At 53.4% G+C, this 19,545-nt stretch overlaps 1 protein-coding gene across 1 annotated transcript in view; it reads right to left on the bottom strand.

Moving 5' to 3' along the window:
* The window catches only part of LOC137426162 (rho GTPase-activating protein 6), a 226,238-nt gene extending 212,436 nt beyond the window's left edge, over window positions 1-13,802 (bottom strand). Inside the window, exon 1 of the mRNA XM_068114854.2 lies at window positions 13,774-13,802. The gene's annotated coding sequence lies outside the window, so the exon portion shown is untranslated. The remainder of the gene's footprint in view (window positions 1-13,773) is intronic.
* Between the last annotated feature and the right edge of the window lie 5,743 nt (window positions 13,803-19,545).

The raw sequence follows: 19,545 nt of genomic DNA, 5'->3' as shown, positions 1-19,545 counted from the left end.
ATGAGTGCACATACCTCTAAAGAGTCTTTAAGCTATCCTGAATTCCATAATAACGAGGCGTGCCTACCTTTTGTATGCTCCTTCCGAGTCCTTGTAAAGGGTTCCTGTTGTAGAATAATAAATGTTACCATAGGAACCGCTACATTAAATATCAGGGTCTCATTCAGCCACTTATTAGTCCTCAGTCCCGGAAACAAGGGCTTTTAAAAGAGGTAAGTTTGTTATGAAAGGAACAAATTTTTGTTCCAAGTAAATGAGGTACTGTGTTACCTTTCTAACCAAGCATATCGATCATACCAAGCACTTGGCTTCCAATTATTCTCGACCACTTGAAAAACAATTTCGTCTTTAGTTCTGCAGCCAATTTACACTTTTGTTATGTCATTGTAAAGAAGAAAAGCAAAGGAAAATCGAACTAATGTATATGGTATAACAGTACGGACTCAGAAAAGACACTGAATTGCGGACTGAGCACGGCACTGGATTCTGTCACTGTGAGGTTCGACAGGAGGTGGAAGTGGGCGCGTGAGTGGCGATGTTCAAACACGTCCATTACACCATGACGGAGTAGTGCAGTCTTGTACCAAGCTGTCCTGGGCCAAACATTACAGAACTGCATTTTATCACCATATTAAAGCGCGGCGTTACGCGCGCTGCTTGCGAGCAAGGAGGAAGCGGACAAGCGGTAACTTATAAGCGTCTTTATTTCAGGAGCTCACTGTAACACTGGCGCGCTCCGGGCTGCGCGCCCGGTGTATATCATGAGGCCACACCTACCCCTCGGGCGTGGCCACCGCCCACTTGGTGCGCGGAATGATGTCACCACGCCAGTGGGCTTTTGTGTCCGCCACACGCGCCCCCCCAGAATTCCCGCGCACCTGGAGGGCCAGTTTGCGGGGCAGACGAATGACCCGGCCGAAGCGCCCCCTGGCGATCGGCGGCGTCCGAGGTGCAGGGATGCCAGGTGGGATGCCCCTGGCTGCCCCTGGGATGGGTGCAGGACCGGGGGGTGGCGTGGCGGCGGGGCTGGGCGGTGCCGGGGGTCCGCCCGCAGGGGGGCGGCCCCGACGTGGGGGTCGGGCCACTGGCGGTGGATGGTCCACGTCGAGGTGGGCCGGCTTGAGGCGGTCTACCGAAACGCGGTCAGGAGTACCGCCGATGTCCAGGGTGAAGTGCTTCGCCCCGGTCTCCAGCACGTGGAAAGGCCTGTCGTACGGGGGCCGCAGTGGTGTCCGGTGGGCATCGTGGCGGATGAAGACGTACTCCGCCGTGCGAAGCTCCGGGGCGACGTGAGTCGGTGGGTGCCCGTGGCATGCCGTTGGCACCGGGGCGAACCTCTGGGCGGTCTCTTGCAGAGCGGAGCGCTGCTGTGCCGCGGACCATGGTGCCGTGGAGTCGGGGAGGAACTCGCCCGGCACCCGCAGCGGTTGCCCGAAGACCAACTCCGCCGCGGATGCGCGCAGGTCCTCCTTGGGCGCCGTCCAGAGGCCCAGCAGGACCCAGGGGAGCCTGTCGACCCAGCTGCCGTCGCGGAGGGTGGCCCGGAGCGCGGCCTTCAATGAGCGGTGAAATCGCTCACACAGGCCGTTAGCCTGGGGGTGGTAGGCCGTGGTTCGGTGCAGCCGGACCCCGAGCCCCTGCGCGACCGCCCCCCAGAGCTCCGAGGTGAACTGGGGGCCGCGGTCGGACGAGATGTCTGAGGGGGCGCCGAACCGGGTGACCCAGGTGGCGATGAAAGCCTGCGCGACATCGGCCGCCATTGTCGACGCCAAGGGCACGGCCTCCGGCCACCGGGTGGTGCGGTCCACCATGGTGAGGACGTAGGTGAAACCCCGCGAGGGGGGCAGAGGTCCCACCAGGTCCACGTGGACGTGGTCAAACCGGCGTTCCGGCACCGTGAACGGGGCCAACGGGGCCTGGGTGTGCCGGTGCACCTTGGCGCGCTGGCACGCGAGGCACGTCCTGGCCCAGCCGCGGACGGCCTTCCGGAGGCCATGCCAGACGAACTTGTCGGCGATCAGCCTTTGGGAGGCCCTCGCGCCCGGGTGGGACAGGCCGTGGATGGCGTCAAACACCTGGCTACCAGCCCGCGGGCACCCGCGACGAGGATGGGGCGAGGACGCCCGAGGGAGACGTCGCACAAGAGGGCCGCGCCCGCGCCGTCGAACGGCACCTCGGTGACGCGGAGGCCCATGACGGCGGTCCGCAAGGCCTGGACGTCGGGGTCAGCGGCCTGGTCCGCTGCCATCCGGGCATAGTCGATGCCGAGGTGGACTGCGTGGGCGACGGCCCAGGAAAGGCAATCCGCCACCGGGTTGTCCTTCCCCGCAACGTGCTGGATGTCCGTCGTGTACTCGGACACGGCCGAGAGGTGACGCTGCTGCCGGGCCGACCACGGCTCGGTGACCTTGCCCATCGCGAAGATCAGCGGCTTGTGGTCGACGAAGGCAGTGAACGCACGGCCCTCGAGCAGATGGCGGAAGTGCCTGACCGCCAAGTGAAGCCCGAGCAACTCGCGGTCAAAGGTACTGTAACGGCGTTCGGGCGGGCGAAGCTGCCGGCTAAAGAACGCCAGCGGTTGCCAAGCTCCACGCACCCATTGCTCGTGCACCGCGCCCACCGCGTAGTCCGAGGCATCGGTGGTGAGGGCGATCGGTGCATCGGGCGCCGGGTGCGCGAGCATGGTGGCGTTAGCCAAGGCGAGCTTCGCGCCCGTGAACGCCATGTCCATCTGCTCGGTCCAGGTAACGTCGCCTTTGCCCGGCTTACCTCAGAGAGCTTCGTGCAGGGGGCGCAGGAGCTGGGCGATACGGGGCAGGAACCGATGGTAAAAGTTCACCATGCCCAGGAACTCCTGCAGCCCTCTGATCGTGCGGGGGCGCGGAAACCCCTTCACCGCCTCCACCTTGGCCGGCAGGGGGACGGCTCCGTGCCTGGTGACACGGTGCCCCAGAAAATCGATTATGGCGGCGCCGACCCGGCACTTTGCGGGGTTCACAATTAGGCCATGCTGGCCCAGGCGTTCGAAGAGCGTGCGGAGGTGGCGTAGGTGCTCTTCGCGGGACGCGCTGGCGACGAGGATATCGTCCAGGTAGACGTAGACAAAATCCAAGTCGCGCAGGACGCTGTCCATCAGTCGCTGGAACGACTGAGCCGCATTCTTCAGACCTAAGGGCATGCGCAGGAACTCGAAGAGTCCGAATGGCGTGATGACCGCCGTCTTCGGGATGTCCTCCGGCCTGACGGGGACCTGATGGTAGCCGCGTATGAGGTCCACCTTCGAGAAGAAGGACATGCCCGCCAAACGGGCGGAAAAGACCTGAATGTGGGGGACGGGGTAGCGGTCGGGAGTCATGGCGTCATTGAGACGGCGATAGTCCCCGCACGGTCGCCATCCCCCGCCGGGCTTCGGCACGATGTGCAGCCGCGACGCCCAAGCGCTCTCTGAGCGCCGAACGATGCCGAGTCGCTCCAGGGTAGCGAACTCAGCTTTTGCCACCGCCAGCTTCGTCGGCTCGAGGCGGCGTGCCCGGGCGTAGACCGGTGGCCCGACGGTGTGGATGTGATGGGCCACCCCGTGCTTGACGGCCCCCGCCGAGAAGGTGGGCCGCGTGAGGGCCGGGAAGCCGGCGAGGAGGCGGGTGAATGCGTCCGCTGCCGGAAGCGTAAAGACCAACGTGGCCGGAACCGAACCGTTCGGCAAGCCACTTGGCAAGCCGCTTTTTGAGCTGCTCGACGAGCTGGGCAACGCACAAGTGAGCGAGCTGAACGTCTCGGCCTGGACAAGACGTCTGCGCTTGACGTCGACCAGGAGCCCATTAGCGCACAGGAAGTCCGCGCCAAGCAGTGCCATGGGCACGTCGGCGGTGACGAACGTCCATCGGAAAACCTGCCCTCCGAACCGCAGAGAGAGGCAGCGTTTTCCGTACGTACGGATGAGCGTCCCGTTCGCGGCAAGCAGTGCGGGGCCCCCACCCGCGGCGTGCTTGTCTGACGTGCCGGCGGGAACGACACTCACCTGCGCTCCCATGTCGCACAGGTAACGGCGCCCGGCGAAGGTGTCCGTTATGAACAGCAGGCTGCTCGAACGGCCGGCGCTCATCGCCACTATTGAGCGCCGGCCCGGGCATTTCCCGACCTGTTGAAGGAGCATGGCGGATGACACTGCCGAGCTTCGTGGCCGAACTTGGCGTGGAACCAGCACCAGGTGGTGGAGCTGGAGGAGCGCGGCTGGCTCCGCCAGGCCGGTGGAGTTGGCGGGTTTCCCCGCGGTGGCAGTTTTCGCCGCGGCGGTGGGCGGGGCGTGGCGGCGGTCACGAGGTGCATATCAGCATGCTGCGTATGCTGTATAAGCTGATGCTGTGGACCAGCAGCATCAGCAGCATCAGCAGCATCAGCAGCATCAGCCACGAGGGCCGTGACGGCCACGCCGACTCTCGCCCGCGTGTCCGAAGCGGCGAAGTACTTGTCCGCCTCGGCTGCCAATGCTCGGGGTTCCGTTAGCCCGGTCCCGGCCAACGCGAGGCGAACCTGCGCTGGAAGTTGGCGATGGAAAAGCACCCGGAATAGAGAACCGGGGGCTTCGTCGCCCAACAGTGACAGCATATGGCCCATTCGGACCGACAGGCGCGTGTCACCGAGCTCGGGGAGATCCAGGAGGCGGTCGGCCCGTGCGTCGTCCGTGAGGCCGAACGTGGCTAGGAGTAGCCGCTTGAGTGTCTCGTACTTGTGGCCGTCCGGTGGGTGGCGAAGGACGGACACAACTCGAGCGGCCGTGCCGGGCCCGAGGGAGGCGACGACGTGGCAATAGCGCGTGTCATCGCCGGTGAGGCGCCGAAGCTGAAATTGGGCTTCGGCCTGGACGAACCAGACTTCGGCCTGAGCCTCCCAAAATTCGGGAAGTTTGATGAAGTTGGCCATGGCAATGGCGTCGCGTGTGGAAGGATCGCTCTGGCAGATCCAACGTCGAGGGGGTCACCAGTAAAGCGCGGCGTTACGCGCGCTGCTTGCGAGCAAGGAGGAAGCGGACAAGCGGTAACTTATAAGCGTCTTTATTTCAGGAGCTCACTGTAACACTGGCGCGCTCCGGGCTGCGCGCCCGGTGTATATCATGAGGCCACGCCTACCCCTCGGGCGTGGCCACCGCCCACTTGCTGCGCGGAATGATGTCACCACGCCAGTGGGCTTTTGTGTCCGCCACAATATGAAGATGTACAAAAATGGTTTATCCTTTTAAAGAAGGTAAAAAAAATGGTATCCCAAATCTTAAATGGCAAAATCCTGGACATTTCTAGATATAAAAAAAAATCCGGCTGGAAGGAGACTTAAGGACCGAAAAGGAGGACATGTCCGGGAAAAACCGGACGTATGGCAAGGTACTGGCACACAATGGCCAACTTTCGTTAAAAAAAGTACATTCTGGAATCTTTAGCCTTTCCAGAAAATGTTAACAGATGGGACAACAAAGTTAATGCCATATAACCTTGGTGGTAAGAGCATCTGATGATGTATTTGGGCAAACGTCGTTGCTAAGACCATGACACATTTAGAGTACTCCGTGGAGACGTGTTTTTGTAGTTTGGAGTCCTTGTCTTACACCTCAAAGAAGAAAAGCAAAACGCACAGTTCCCTTATTCATGTTGGAACACTAATGAAAACATTGAGTGCACCATGACCTCATGGCACAGCAAGCTAGGAGAAATGAGGCATTAAATTCTTCCATGCCACAACTGAATAAGGCTTACTCTTTCCCAAGGGAAATGTAATCCAGCCATTTCTCGATTATAGCGTCAAAAACAATGACGACGACCAGAACAACATCATTTTGCACTTCGCAGTTATCAATTTCAGAAACAACCACCAATTCATGCAGTTAGAACGCTCAGAAAGCCCTTCGTTTAAATATCCAGGTTTTCAACCTGCGCATGAAAAGTGAAGGGGAACAGTTGGTATTCTGCACCAGCCACGTGACATTAACAACCTTCAAGATTTCATGTCATGACCAATGAGGTACCTGAAGTGCATATAGCTACAACAGAAATGATATAACATCCTAACAATGAATTTTTGGTATATAATATATAATGTGCCTATAAAGACATCGGCCTGCGAGATTCCCCTTCGAACCCCCCAACCATTGGAATGTGGGAAGCGTCTGTTTCCCATCTCACTGACCACTCCCTTGCAACATCCTCTCTCTCCCACTCTACCTCCTCTGTCCCCTCTCTCTCTCTCTCTCTCTCTGCAGTAAACATTCCATCACGAACTTTACCTCTGTCCTTCTCCTACTCTTCACTAACTAATATTATCCTTTGAACTTCACTCTCCTTATCTGTCCTCAATTTCTCTCCCTCTCTCCTCCTGACAATGTTAATGCACTTATCCTCTTCATTCCTGTTCCAATTGAACTTTTTACTATATTTGAGCATTAAAACTTTTACAAACTTACTCTTTGCGCTTCTTTTCAAAGATATCATCTTTTGAGATATCATCCGCAGGTTCAACTTGAAACTCCAACTTCTCCTCTTTTGTTTCTTTGCCTTTTGGTAAATCAACATTCGAAATATTATTTGTTGCCTAACTTAAATAACTTTCACATACTAAAGATCCCATGACATCTGCAAGTTTTCAATTCAGGATCTCTGAGATGGTTTGAGTATTTCCTACCTTTTTGTGACTGTTTTAAATGTAATTGCCACACATCAGAGGATGAAAAATGCAAATTGCGTTACAATTATCATTTTAAATGATGCGTTATTAAATTCTCAAATGAATCAACATAACTTCGATTATTGGAAATTTTGAGTTGCTGTGCGTGACGTTTTCTTCTGTAATATTTTATGATGTTCTTCCCTTTTTCTTGTTACTGCTGGAATGCTTGTTGTTACAGTGGGAGTGAGAGCTCTATCTTGGGAAAACTTTTGTGTTGGCAGATCGGCCACTTCTGAAACCAATGTGAAAAGTTCACTTTTGCTTTTAATTTTGATGACATTGCTGGGTTTTGTTGCAAGCGCCTTTCTGGCACCATCGGAGCGAGGTGAGGCAATATGAGGCCTTTCAGAAGAAATCTGACTTCAAACGAATGGACGTTTCGACGAATCAGAGAGACCAACGAAGATTAACGTGTTTCCTCCCGAGCATAATTATTACCTCCGCCACCAAAGGTGGATGGAGGTTATGTTTTCATGTCTGTCTGTTTGTTTGTTTGTGAACAAAATATCTCAAAAAGTTGTGGATGGATTCGGACGAAATTTGGCAGAGATGTATTGTATGTGACAACGACGAAATGATTAGATTTTAGTGAAGATCCTGATTCGGATCCGGCTATTAGAATTTTTAAAACTGATTCTTCACCATTGGGAGATAGGACCAAAAACTATACATAGCAGGATATCTCAAAAAGTTATGGACGGATTCGGACGGAATTTGGCAGAGATGTAACGTATGTAACAAGGACGAAATGATTACATTTTGGTGAAGATGCGGATTTGGATCCGTCTACTAGAATTTTTGAAGTGATTCTTCACCATTGGGAGATCGGGCCAAAAACGATACATAGCAGGATATCTCAAAATGTTGTCGACGGATTTTGACGAATTTTGGTGGACCAGTTGGGTGTCTGACAACGAAGATTCTATTCTATTTTGGTGAAGATCTTAATATGGATTCGGATATGAGAATTATTTAATTTTTAAGTGATTCTTCACCATTGAGAGATCGGACCAAAAACGATACATAGCAGGATATCTCAAAAAGTTGTGGACGGATTTTGACGAAACTTGGTGGAACGGTTGGGTGTCTGACAAGGACAAACAGATTAGATTTTGGTGAAGATCTGAATATGGATTCGGATATGAGAATTATTTAATTTTTGAAGTGATTCTTGATCACCATTGAGAGATCGGGCTAAAACCAACATATGGCAGGATCTCTCAAAAAGTTCTGGATGGATTTGGACGAAACTTGTTGGACAGGTTGTGTGTGTGACAAGAATTTTGGTGAAGATCCGGATCCGGATCCAGCTAGTATAATTTTTTTAAGTGATTCTTCACCATTGAGTGATATGGCCAACCAGGTGGAGGTATGCTCTCTACTGAGTGACGTTCTAGTTATATTCTGATTGTGATGCACCATACTCTGTTCCAGAGCGCCGGTGCTGTCGAAGCAATATTTATTGGCAAGGGTTTTACTGGGTGGTTTGCCATTGCCTTCCCAGCAGTAGTTCGGGCAGGAATTTGGAATTTGTTCAGGGTGCCGGCGATGGCTCGCCTTCTCTCCGCGAAGGACACCAAGTAATGCCAGAAATTGGGACGCAAGTTTACCATCCATCCGAGGGACCCGGTACACACGCTGATGAATCGCACTGTTTCTAAAACACCCGGATGGCAGTTTATAGCCGGGTAAAGACTTGATCCCAGGCTAGACAGCTTAGAGGTGAGTGTGCTTACTTCTCGGCCATCTTGCACAACTATATGCATGATCATTGTTTTCATTTCAATCCATTTCAGGAAAATGTTGGCATCCTTTTCACTTCCTATTGTTTTGCACTTTCGTGATCAATGCACATTCTCCCCTTTTGGGTAATGGACCATGGTAGTTCCACGTGGAGACTCCCTCTTTCTTCCTCCTGCTCCCCCCCCCCCCCCCCCCAATCTAAACCCATGACTATATATTGAATTTTGCACCATTTTACAGGCTCCAGTAAAGTGCTGTGAGTTCTCGACTGGGTGTGGTCCCTTTCCTTGACCTTCTGCCTCATTACACGTCTGTGCTTCCGGAAACCATTTCCATGTTTAGCCTTTTTGCTCTCCTATTATCCCCTCCTCCGCACGCTAGTGTCAGTATACCAAGTCAATCTTTGTGTTAAGGTTAACTTAGGAACGCATCTTCTTCCTGGAAATAGGAGTAAAACCATCCATACATAAACATGGCAGTGTGATGTGGCGAAGTCATAATAGCATATTGTGGCGGACACGAAAGCACTGACGTGGTGACATCACCCCGCACACCAAGTGGGGATGGGCCACGCCAGGGAGAGAGGCGTGGCCTCACGATATACACGGGGCGCGCAGCCCTGAGCAGCTTAGTGCTGCAGTTTGAGTACTTTCAATAAAGACTCTTTTATGAACCGCGTTGTCCGCTTGCTCCTTGCGTAAGCATTAGCGCGCGCAGCATCGCGCTTTATATGGTGACCTCGACGTTGGATCTGCCGTAGCGATCCTTCCGAACACGACGCCATTGCAATGGCAAACGACAAGGCAATGGCGATTAAACTTCCCGAATTTGGGAGGCCCAGGCCGAAGTCTGGTTCGTTCAAGCCGAAGCCCAATTTCAGCTTCGGCGCCTCACCGGCGACGACACGCGCTACTGCCACGTCGTCGCCTCCCTCGGGCCCGGCACGGCCGCTCGAGTTGTGTCCGTCCTTCGCCACCCACCGGACGGCCACAAGTACGAGGCACTCAAGCGGCTACTCCTAGCCACGTTCGGCCTCACGGACGACGCACGGGCCGACCGCCTCCTGGATCTCCCTGAGCTCGGCGACACGCGCCCGTCGGTCCGAATGGACCATATGCTGTCACTGTTGGGCGACGAAGCCCCCGGGCGCTTTTCCGTCGCCAACTTCCAGCGCAGGTTCGCCTCGCGTTGGCCGGGACCGGGCTAACGGAACCCCGAGCATTGGCAGCCGAGGCGGACAGGTACTTTGCGGCCGTCACGGACCTCGAGGCTGATGCTGCTGATGATGCTGCTGATCATGCTGATCCACAGCATCAGCTTACACAGCATACGCAGCATGCTGATACGCCCCTCGTGACCGCCGCCACGCCCCGCCCACCGCCACGGCGAAAACCGCCACCGCGGGGAAAACCGCCAACTCCACCGGCCTGGCGGAGCCAGCCACACTCCTCCAGCTCCACCACCTGGTGCTGGTTCCACGCCAAGTTTGGCCACGAGGCTCGGCAATGTCATCCGCCATGCTCCTTTAACAGGTCGGGAAACGCCCGGGCCGGCGCTCAATAGTGGCGATGAGCGCCAGCCGTTCGAGCAGCCTGCTGTTCATAACGGACACCTTATCCGGGCGCCGTTACCTTTGCGACACGGGAGCGCAGGTGAGTGTCGTTCCCGCCGGTACGTGAGACAAGCACGCCGCGGGCGGGGGCCCCACGCTGCTTGCCGCGAACGGGACGCCAATCCGTACGTACGGAAAACGCTGCCTCTCTCTGCGATTCGGAGGGCAGGTTTTCCGATGGACGTTCGTCACCGCCGACGTGCCCATGGCACTGCTTGGCGCGGACTTCCTGTGCGCTAATGGGCTCCTGGTCGACGTAAAGCGCAGACGTCTTGTCCAGGCCGAGACGTTCAGCTCGCTCGCTTGTGCGCTGCCCAGCTCGTCGAGCAGCTCAACGAGCGGCTTGCCAAGCGGCTTGCCGAACGGTTCGGTTCCGGCCACGTTGATCTGTACGCTTCCGGCAGCGGACGCATTCACCCGCCTCCTCGCCGGCTTCCCGGCCCTCACGCGGCCCACCTTCTCGGCGGGGGCCGTCAAGCACGGGGTGGCCCATCACATCCCCACCGTCGGGCCACCGGTCTACGCCCGGGCACGCCGCCTCGAGCCGACGAAGCTGGCGGTGGCAAAAGCGGGGTTCGCTACCCTGGAGCGACTCGGCATCGTTCGGCGCTCAGAGAGCGCTTGGGCGTCGCCGCTGCACATCGTGCCGAAGCCCGGTGGGGGATGGCGACCGTGCGGGGACTATCACCGTCTCAATGACGCCACCACTCCCGACCGCTACCCCGTCCCCCACATTCAGGACTTTTCTGCCCGTTTGGCGGGCATGTCCTTCTTCTCGAAGGTGGACCTCATACGCGGCTACCATCAGGTCCCCGTCAGGCCGGAGGACGTCCCGAAGACGGCGGTCATCACGCCATTCGGACTCTTCGAGTTCCTGCGGATGCCCTTCGGTCTGAAGAATGCGGCTCAGGCGTTCCAGCGACTGATGGACAGCGTCCTGCGCGACTTGGATTTTGTCTACGTCTACCTGGACGATATCCTCGTCGCCAGCGCGTCCCGCGAAGAGCACCTACGCCACCTCCTCACGCTCTTCGAACACCTGGGCCAGCATGGCCTGATTGTGAACCCCGCAAAGTGCTGGTTCGGCGCCGCCGTAATCGATTTTCTGGGGCACCATGTCACCAGGCACGGAGCCGTCCCCCTGCCGGCCAAGGTGGAGGCGGTGAAGGGGTTTCCGCGCCCCCGCACGATCAGAGGGCTGCAGGAGTTCCTGGGCATGGTGAACTTTTACCATCGGTTCCTGCCCCGTATCGCCCAGCTCCTGCGCCCCCTGCACGAAGCTCTCCGAGGTAAGCCGGGCAAAGGCGACGTTACCTGGACCGAGCAGATGGACACGGCGTTCACGGGCGCGAAGCTCGCCTTGGCTAACGCCACCATGCTCGCGCACCCGGCGCCCGATGCACCGATCGCCCTCACCAACGACGCCTCGGACTACGCGGTGGGCGTGGTGCACGAGCAATGGGTGCGTGGAGCTTGGCAACCGCTGGCGTTCTTTAGCCGGCAGCTTCGCCCGCCCGAACGCCGTTACAGTACCTTCGACCGCGAGTTGCTCGGGCTTCACTTGGCGGTCAGGCACTTCCGCCATCTGCTCGAGGGCCGTGCGTTCACGGCCTTCGTCGACCACAAGCCACTGGTCTTCGCGATCGGCAAGGTCACCGAGCCGTGGTTGGCCCGGCAGCAGCGTCACCTCTCGGCCGTTTCCGAGTACACGACGGACATCCGGCACGTCGCGGGGAAGGACAACCCGGTGGCGGATTGCCTTTCCCGGGCCATCGTCCACGCAGTCCACCTCGGCATCGACTATGCCCGGATGGCAGCGGACCAGGCCGCTGACCCCGACGTCCAGGCCTTGCGGACCACCGTCACGGGCCTCCGCGTCACCAAGGTGCCGTTCGACGGCGCGGGCGCGGCCCTCTTGTGCGACGTCTCCCTCGGGCGTCCTCGCCCCATCGTGCCCGCGGGCTGGCAGCGCCAGGTGTTTGACGCCATCCACGGCCTGTCCCACCCGGGCGCGAGGGCCTCCCAAAGGTTGATCGCCGACAAGTTCGTCTGGCATGGCCTCCGGAAGGCCGTCCGCGGCTGGGCTAGGACGTGCCTCGCGTGCCAGCGCGCCAAGGTGCACCGGCACACCCAGGCCCCGTTGGCCCCGTTCACGGTGCCGGAACGCCGGTTTGACCACGTCCACATGGACCTGGTGGGACCTCTGCCCCCCTCACGGGGTTTCACCCACGTCCTCACCATGGTGGACCGCACCACCCGGTGGCCGGAGGCCGTGCCCTTGGCGTCGACGACGGCGGCGGATGTCGCGCAGGCTTTCATCGCCACCTGGGTCACCCGGTTCGGCGCCCCCTCAGACATCTCGTCCGACCACGGCCCCCAGTTCACCTCGGAGCTCTGGGGGCCGGTCGCGCAGGGGCTCGGGGTCCGGCTGCACCGAACCATGGCCTACCACTCCCAGGCTAACGGCCTGTGTGAGCGATTTCACCGCTCATTGAAGGCTGCGCTCCGGGCCACCCTCCGCGACGGCGGCTGGGTCGACAGGCTCCCCTGGGTCCTGCTGGGCCTCCGGACGGCGCCCAAGGAGGACCTGCGCGCATCCGCGGCGGAGTTGGTCTTCGGGCAACCGCTGCGGGTGCCGGGTGAGTTCCTCCCCGACTCCACGGCACCATGGTCCACGGCACAGCAGCGCTCCGCTCTGCAAGAGACCGCCCAGAGGTTCGCCCCGGTGCCAACGGCATGCCACGGGCACCCACCGACGCACGTCGCCCCGGAGCTTTGCACGGCGGAGTACGTCTTCGTCCGCCACGATGCCCACCGGACACCACTGCGGCCCCCGTACGACGGGCCTTTCCGCGTGCTGGAGACCGGGGCGAAGCACTTCACCCTGGACATCGGCGGTACTCCTGACCGCGTTTCTGTAGACCGCCTCAAGCCGGCCCACCTCGACGTTTACCATCCATCGCCAGTGGCCCGACCCCCGCATAGGGGCCGCCCCCCTGCGGGCGGACCCCCAGCACCGCCCAGCCCCGCCGCCACGCCGCCCCCCGGTCCTGCAGCCGGAGGCATCCCAGATGGCATCCCTGCATCCCAGACGCCGCCAGTCGCCAGGGGGCGCTTCGGCCGGGTCATCCATTTGCCCCGCAAACTGACCCTTCAGGTGCGCGGGGATTCTGGGGGGGCGCGTGTGGCGGACACGAAAGCACTGACGTGGTGACATCACCCCGCACACCAAGTGGGGATGGGCCACGCCAGGGAGAGAGGCGTGTCCTCACGATATACACGGGGCGTGCAGCCCTGAGCAGCTTAGTGCTGCAGATTGAGTACTTTCAATAAAGACTCTTTTATGAACCGCGTTGTCCGCTTGCTCCTTGCCTAAGCATTAGCGCGCGCAGCATCGCGCTTTAATATAAGCTTATCATCCCTTGACCGAACCTTTTCTCCACAACATAACCTTTTATAGCCGATCGTTGTTAGGGAGTAACTCATTTACATCATTTACATTGAGCGCCTTCTCCTGCAGACCTTCAATAGGACATCATCCTCAGCTACCGAAGGACTGACTTACATGTCATGTCGTCATAATTACCCCGCGCACGCGAAACGATAAGTGGGGTTACGCAATTGGTTCATATCTGTCCATCTGTTCACAAATGTCAGTTTATGATCGAGGAACAACTTAGTTTAATTTGAATGTTCCAAAAACAAACCTGTAATTTAGCAGGACTTGGGATCTCAATTTGTCCAGATCGCGCACGTTCAGAGAGTGGCATGAAATTTGTACTTTGTCTGCCTGGCAGGGACAGAGGGGGGATAGGAGGGAGAGGGGAGATGAGGGTTGGGGGAGATATAGGAGGGGGAGGGGGAGAGAGAGGAGGGGTGGGCGACTGAGATAAAGAGAGCAAGGAAGGGGGCAGAGCGACACCTCACCACACCGCTATACACTCCGGGAGGGAGGTTGTGCGATGAATGGGTTGGGAGCGAAAGAAAGAGAGGGGAGGAGGGAGTGAGGGGAGGGGAGAGTGAGTGAGGAGGAGAGAGTGGAGTGAGGGATGGAGGAATGATGAGAGAGAGGGGGATGGAGAGGGGAGAGTGGGGAGGGAGGAGAGGGGTGGGGGAGGGAGGAGAGGGGGGGACAGCGAGGAGAAGGTGGAGGAAGAGAGAGGAAGGAGGGGAGCGTGGAGAGGTGGGGGAGCGAGGAGGGGCGAGGAAAGGGGAGCGAGAAAGGGGGTGGGGAGGAGGAAGGAGTGGAGAGCGATGCCTCACCACACTTCACTATACAGTGTGAGAGGACACCACCCTGCAATTCGCTTTTGGATACATGATTACTTTGGGATATATGATTACTTTGGGATATATATTTACTTTGGGATATGTGATTACTTTGGGAGACATGATCAGCTATCAATTGATGATGACGTTGTACTCTATGGTCAGCGCATTGTCATACCTTGTGCAGCACATACGGAGCTATTGAAGTGACTACACGGCTCACATCAGGACATGGAATGTATGAAACGCCGAGCTCGACAGACTTTATCGGCCGAATATCAACAACAATATTACCAACGTGACTCGCTCGTGTCCTATGTATCAGGAGCGAATGGTCAGCCTTCAGAAGGAACCGCCAATGGGCGATACACCACTACAGGGTATTTGAGGAGGTATCTGCTGATTTATTTTCCCCATGCAGGAAAATCGTATCTGGTCTACGTCGCCCGACTCTGGGTGGCTATGCATCCATCTCTTCACTCTGGGTGACCCCACACACATGATCTCATCCGAGCTCTATGGTCATTCTTTGTGGATTTGGGGGTCCCAGTTCGTTTTTGAACTGATGACGGCACACAATTTGCATCATATGAATTCCAGAAATTCATGGACTGTTGGGAAGTCAACCGTGGCTTTTCCACACCACACTTTCCACGCTTGAATGGACATGCAGAAGCAGCAGTCAAAGCCATTAAGACATTGGTCACTCAGACTACATACGACGGCAAACTCGACAACGATGCACTTTGCTTGCTTGAGTAGCGTAACATGCTACGCACATGTGGGCGTTCACCGGATCAGATTCTCTTCGGGCATCCAACACGTTTTTTTTCTCGTTTTTTTCTTTTTTGTATAAAAAGTCGAGACTCGTGAAAGAGCCAACACATTAAACACCAAAAAAACATAAACGGACACATAAAACATATAACAAGAAGACATCATGCAGAGCACAATACTTGCAACATTCGCCCGCCCCCCCCCCCCCCTCCCACCAAAGGTTTCCATTAATACAGCAAATTTGATGATTTTTAAAATTTGACCTTGAGTTGACCTTTGACCTTTTGACCTCAAAAATAGTATGTTTCCCAATTTAGTGACTCGATATGCAAACGTTGTTCAATTTTCAAATCGGTTGAGAATTGACGGCTTTTTAAAATCTGACCTTGAGTTGACTTTTGACCATTTGACCTCAAAAATAGTATGTTTCCCAATTTAGTGACTCGATATGCAAATGCTCTTCAATTTTCAAGTCAATCGGTTGAAAATTGATGATTTTCAAAATTTGCCCTTGAGTTGACCTTTGACCTTTTAACCTCAAAAATGGTATGTCTCCCAATTTAGTGAGTAGATATGCAAATGCTGTTAAATTTTCAAGTCAATCGGTTGAAAATTGATGGCTTTTCAGATGAAAATTGATGATTTTGAAAATTTTACCTTGAGTTGACCTTTTGATGCATTTTGCTTGCTGGAATTGACCTTTTGACCTCAAAAATAGTTCATTTCCCAATTTAGTGACTCAATATACAAATGCCATTCAATTTTCAAGTCAATCGGATTTAAAATGGCGATTTTAGAAATTTGACCTCCAGATGACCTTTGACCTTTGACCCCAACAACAATAGGCTTCTCAATTGGGACGATCGATACAACTTGGTGAAGTTTCGTGACGATCGGTTTAGAATTGTGACCTGTAGGCCGGTGACAAACAAACAAACAAACAAACAAACAAACAGACAGACAGACAGACAGACAGAACCACAAACGCAACCGACCAATATACTTGAAAAATCTTCGATTTTGCAAGTAACAAACAAACAAACAGACAAACAGAGAAACTGACAAATAGACAAACAGACAAACATAAAAAGATACAAACAAACAAACTAGAAATCGGTCAGAGACCGAGGACTTGCCGGAATGTACTTTTTTTTCAGGGGTGTTGGTTAGAAGGGAATCGGATAATGTTTGAAAGAGTTATTAGAAATAAAACAATTTTTGACCTTGAGTTTGACCTTTCAAGGTCACTCAAGGTCAAAGGTCATGGTGCCAAATGAAATGTCATATGTGACTTCCTATATGTCAGTAACAGTAAGTGTATGCATATCTCTTGTACTTTTAGAGTTATAGTGGTTTGAAATATATTATTTTTAAATGAAAACTCAACCCCCCTGATTTCACGTTTTGGGTGACCTTGAGCTTGACCTTGGGCATAGACTCCCATAGAGAGTTAAAAATTGGGCACAATCTATTCCAGGGCAAGACAAATATGTGTGTTAAGTATGGCGATGCTATGTGCAACGATGTAGACGTAGTACTGTGCACAAACAAACAGACAAACAGACAGACAAACCAACCAACCAACAAACTTGCCAGAATCTTTTCCGGCAAGTAACAAACAGAAAAACAGACAAACAAACAGACAAACAAGCAAACAAACAAGAAGACGTCATGCAGAGCATGATACTTGCAAAATCCACTCCCCCACCCCTCCCCACCCCCCCACCCCCAAGGAAAAAAATTGCATTGATACAGCAAATTGCCCATTTCATCAAGATTAAAATTGACAATCTTGATCAAAGCTCAGGTCAATAAGAAGAAAAGTGACGATTTTTCAGATGAAAATGATGATTTTGGAAGGTTGACCTTGAGTTGACCTCAAAAATAGTTCGTTTCCCTATTTAGTGACTCAATGTGCAAATTCTGTTCAATTTTCAATTAAATCGGATGAAAATTGAGGATTTTTGAAACTTGGCCTGTTGACCTTTTGGCCTAAGTTGACCTCAAAAATACACTTTGTGGTTGAATTCAGTGACCCTATATGCAAGTCCTCTTAAAATTTTAAGTCAATTGGATGAAAATTAAGGATTTTAGAAATTTGGCCTATGTTGACCTTTTGGCCGATGTTGACCTCAAAAATACTTGGTGGTTGAATTCAGTGACCAGATATGCAAGTCCTCTTCAAATTTCAAGTCAATTGGATGAAAATTGAGGATTTTAGAATTTTGGCCTATGTTGACCTTTTGGTCTATGTTGACCTCAAAAATACTTGGTCGTTGAATTAAGTGACCAGATATGCAAGTCCTCTTCAAATTTCAAGTCAATTGGATGAAAATTGAGGATTTTAGAAATTTGGCCTTTATTGACCTTTTGGCCGATGTTGACCTCGAAAATACTTGGTGGTTGAATTCAGTGACTAGATATGCAAACCCTCTTCAAATTTCAGGTCAATCGGATGAAAATTGAGGATTTTAGAAATTTAGCAAAGTTGGTGACCTTTGGCCGATATTGACCTTTGGACCTTTTGACCCCAAAAACAATAGGCTTCTTGCATTTGACCAACTCTACCATTTGGTGAAGTTTCGTGAAGCTCGGTTGAAAATTGTGACCTGTAGGCCGGTGACAAACAAACAAACAGACAGACAGACAAACAGACAGACAGACAGACAGACAGACAGAACCACAAACGCAACCGACCAATATACTTGAAAAATCTTCGATTTTGCAAGTAACAAATGAAAAATCAGTCAGAGACAGAGGACTTGCCGGAATGTACTTTTTTTTTTTTGATTTGCCAACCACTCCCCGCCATCACGGTCGTCTCTCCAATGCACACTCCCATGAGATATGCGGAAAGGACGACCCAAAACCAATTATCTTGTTTTTGATTCGTATGTAAACATCATTAAATGTAAATAATGACCTCTGCCAAAGTTCAAACGACGTGGGTTTAATCTCGACATGAGAGAATTCCACATAGCTATTTGGGCGGTGTATAAGCAAACAGATTGCTGTCTCCATCGATCCACGCTTGAATTGGGCAAGGCCGTAACACCTATCGGCCCAAAATACTTTTAACTGTTGACTTGGTAGTTTTTACAATGAAGGAAACAGGGAATCGGGAGTACATACGACACAGCGATTGTGAATGTGACAGCTCTGAGGCGTGTTTCGCTTCGCATCGCAGTGACGGCGATGTGTAACTGCAATGTGTAACCGCGTGAGCATCCTTTGCCTCGTAACCAATGACAGTTTCCACGAATTTCACGTTTTGGGTGACCTTGAGCTTGACCTTGGGCCTGAAGAGTTAAAAATTGGGCACAGTCTATTCCAGGGCAAGGCAAATATGTTTGTAAAGTATGGCAATGCTATGTGCAACAATGTAGATGTAGTACTGCGCACATACAGACAGACAGACGGACAGACAAACCAACCAACCAACACACTTGCCGGAATTTTTTCCGGCAAGTAACAAACAAACAAACAACAAACAAACAGACAAACAAACAGACAAACAAACAACAAACAAACAGACAAACAAACAACAAACAAACAGACAAACCAACAAATGAAAAATCGGTCATAGACCGAGGACTTGCCGGAATGCACTTTTTTTTTTTTGATTTGCCAACCACTCCCCACCATCACGGTCGTCTCTCCAACGCACAATCCCACGAAATATGCGGAAAGGAGGCCCCAAAACCAATTATCTTCTTTTTGATTCATATATAAACATCATTAAAAGTAAATAATGACCTCTGCCAAACTTCAAACGACGTGGGTTTAATCTCGACATGAGAGAATTCCACATAGCGATTTGGGCGGTGTATAAGCTAACAGATCGCTGTCTCCATCGATCTTGCCAAGGCCGTAACACCTATCGGCTCAAAATCCTTTTAACTGTTGACTTGGTGGTTTTTACAATGAAGGAAACATGTATCGGGAGTACATACGACATCGCGATTGTGAATGTCACAGCTCTGAGGCATCTTTTGCTTCGCATCGCAGTGATGGCGATGTGTAACTGCAATGTGTCACCGTGTGAGCATTCGTTGCCTAGTAACCAATGACAGTTTCCACGATTTTCACGTTTTGGGTGACCTTGAGCTTGACCTTTGGCCGAGAGAGTTAAAAATTGGGCACAGTCTATTTCAAGGCAAGGCAAATATGTGTGTAAAGTATGGTGATGCCGGAATGTGACATCAGACAGCGATGTCTGTGCAGCGATGTGCAGCGATCAGTGCAGCGATGCAGACATAGTGCTGCGCACAAACAGACAGACAGACGGACAGACAAACCAACCATCCAACATACTTGCCGGAATCTATTCCGGCAAGTAACAAACAGACAGAATAACAAACGCAACCGAACAATATACTTGAAAAATCTTTGATTTTTCAAGTAGTAAAGGGAGCGGGAGACAAGATGGGGAG

Source organism: Myxine glutinosa, chromosome 1 (genome assembly GCF_964187855.1).
Source record: "Myxine glutinosa chromosome 1, kmMyxGlut1.1, whole genome shotgun sequence".
Lineage (NCBI taxonomy): Eukaryota > Metazoa > Chordata > Myxini > Myxiniformes > Myxinidae > Myxine > Myxine glutinosa.
This window is presented reverse-complemented; position numbering and strand designations above follow the sequence as displayed.